This window comes from Leptodactylus fuscus, unplaced genomic scaffold, assembly GCF_031893055.1.
Source record: "Leptodactylus fuscus isolate aLepFus1 unplaced genomic scaffold, aLepFus1.hap2 HAP2_SCAFFOLD_473, whole genome shotgun sequence".
Taxonomy (NCBI): domain Eukaryota; kingdom Metazoa; phylum Chordata; class Amphibia; order Anura; family Leptodactylidae; genus Leptodactylus; species Leptodactylus fuscus.
This window is the reverse complement of record NW_027440499.1, coordinates 27,501-30,000: the sequence shown is the minus strand read 5'-3', so window position 1 is coordinate 30,000 and position 2,500 is coordinate 27,501. Positions and strand designations below refer to the sequence as shown.

At 53.9% G+C, this 2,500-nt stretch overlaps 2 non-coding genes and 1 pseudogene across 2 annotated transcripts; all 3 read left to right on the top strand.

The window, feature by feature from the left end:
- The first annotated feature begins 287 nt into the window (after positions 1–287).
- LOC142188502 (5S ribosomal RNA) lies at positions 288–406 on the top strand. Its single transcript, XR_012712946.1, has one exon. It is a non-coding gene; the product is annotated as a 5S ribosomal RNA (ribosomal RNA).
- A 721-nt stretch (positions 407–1,127) lies between these two features.
- Positions 1,128–1,236, top strand: LOC142188498 (5S ribosomal RNA; annotated as a pseudogene).
- Positions 1,237–1,957: 721 nt separating this feature from the next.
- LOC142188511 (5S ribosomal RNA) lies at positions 1,958–2,076 on the top strand. Its single transcript, XR_012712955.1, has one exon. It is a non-coding gene; the product is annotated as a 5S ribosomal RNA (ribosomal RNA).
- Positions 2,077–2,500: the final 424 nt, after the last annotated feature.

Here is a 2,500-nt window from a genome sequence, read left to right as displayed (position 1 = left end):
TCCGGCCCAGCTTGCTCTTTCTTTCACCCCCGGGATGGTTTCTTAGCCCTGCGCAGACCCTGCGCCCAGCCCTTTTGAAAGAGGGCGGCTGCGGCCTGTGACTGGTTGCTGAACCACACCTGTGGGTATAAGGGCCGCCCACAGCCCTTGCACTGCTCCTGCTGGAATATGAAGTTCCCTTAAGAGAAGGCAAAAAGTGAAGAAAAAGGCCTAGCGTGGAGTAGTGCAAAGAGCTGCCGGCAGCCAGGCTGCAAAGTAGAAGAGGAGTAAGTGAGAGGCCTGTCTCTGCCTACGGCCACACCACCCTGAACACGCCCGATCTCGTCTGATCTCGGAAGCTAAGCAGGGCCGGGCCTGGTTAGTACTTGGATGGGAGACCGCCTGGGAATACCAGGTGCTGTAGGCTTTTGCTTTTCCTCACTTCCACCAGCAGGGGGTCACTCTCCTCTATGCCATTTTTACATTCACTTTTTACACTGCACACTTGCTTCTTTTACATTCGCTTTCTCTCTTGCACTCTTTAGTCCTTGCAAAATCCTAGTATTCTCATTCGTACCGCTATCACTCTTAGCAGCTGCAGCCGCAGCGGGCGTGGTGGCCACCAGCGTTGTGGCTTTTTACTTTTAATAATAGCAGGCTTCATTTCCATAGCATCTGGGCCTCCCGCCGGGCTGGAGGCCATAGCTAGTAACCTGCAGACCAATTTACAGGGCAACACAGGCTGAACATCTTTGAGGGCAACGCGCCCAAGGAAAAGAGAAGCCGACTGAAAAGCAGCTTCGCTTCCAGGCACGGGCAACCATCTCACCTTCTTCCTTAGCCGACTCCTGGACAACGGGCTCCGGCCCAGCTTGCTCTTTCTTTCACCCCCGGGATGGTTTCTTAACCCTGCGCAGACCCTGCGCCCAGCCCTTTTGAAAGAGGGCGGCTGCGGCCTGTGACTGGTTGCTGAACCACACCTGTGGGTATAAGGGCCGCCCACAGCCCTTGCACTGCTCCTGCTGGAATATGAAGTTCCCTTAAGAGAAGGCAAAAAGTGAAGAAAAAGGCCTAGCGTGGAGTAGTGCAAAGAGCTGCCGGCAGCCAGGCTGCAAAGTAGAAGAGGAGTAAGTGAGAGGCCTGTCTCTGCCTACGACCACACCACCCTGAACACGTCTGATCTCGGAAGCTAAGCAGGGTCGGGCCTGGTTAGTACTTGGATGGGAGACCGCCTGGGAATACCAGGTGCTGTATGCTTTTGCTTTTCCTCACTTCCACCAGCAGGGGGTCACTCTCCTCTATGCTATTTTTACATTCACTTTTTACACTGCACACTTGCTTCTTTTACATTCGCTTTCTCTCTTGCACTCTTTAGTCCTTGCAAAATCCTAGTATTCTCATTCGTACCGCTATCACTCTTAGCAGCTGCAGCCGCAGCGGGCGTGGTGGCCACCAGCGTTGTGGCTTTTTACTTTTAATAATAGCAGGCTTCATTTCCATAGCATCTGGGCCTCCCGCCGGGCTGGAGGCCATAGCTAGTAACCTGCAGACCAATTTACAGGGCAACACAGGCTGAACATCTTTGAGGGCAACGCGCCCAAGGAAAAGAGAAGCCGACTGAAAAGCAGCTTCGCTTCCAGGCACGGGCAACCATCTCACCTTCTTCCTTAGCCGACTCCTGGACAACGGGCTCCGGCCCAGCTTGCTCTTTCTTTCACCCCCGGGATGGTTTCTTAGCCCTGCGCAGACCCTGCGCCCAGCCCTTTTGAAAGAGGGCGGCTGCGGCCTGTGACTGGTTGCTGAACCACACCTGTGGGTATAAGGGCCGCCCACAGCCCTTGCACTGCTCCTGCTGGAATATGAAGTTCCCTTAAGAGAAGGCAAAAAGTGAAGAAAAAGGCCTAGCGTGGAGTAGTGCAAAGAGCTGCCGGCAGCCAGGCTGCAAAGTAGAAGAGGAGTAAGTGAGAGGCCTGTCTCTGCCTACGGCCACACCACCCTGAACACGCCCGATCTCGTCTGATCTCGGAAGCTAAGCAGGGCCGGGCCTGGTTAGTACTTGGATGGGAGACCGCCAGGGAATACCAGGTGCTGTAGGCTTTTGCTTTTCCTCACTTCCACCAGCAGGGGGTCACTCTCCTCTATGCCATTTTTACATTCACTTTTTACACTGCACACTTGCTTCTTTTACATTCGCTTTCTCTCTTGCACTCTTTAGTCCTTGCAAAATCCTAGTATTCTCATTCGTACCGCTATCACTCTTAGCAGCTGCAGCCGCAGCGGGCGTGGTGGCCACCAGCGTTGTGGCTTTTTACTTTTAATAATAGCAGGCTTCATTTCCATAGCATCTGGGCCTCCCGCCGGGCTGGAGGCCATAGCTAGTAACCTGCAGACCAATTTACAGGGCAACACAGGCTGAAAATCTTTGAGGGCAACACGCCCAAGGAAAAGAGAAGCCGACTGAAAAGCAGCTTCGCTTCCAGGCACGGGCAACCATCTCACCTTCTTCCTTAGCCGACTCCTG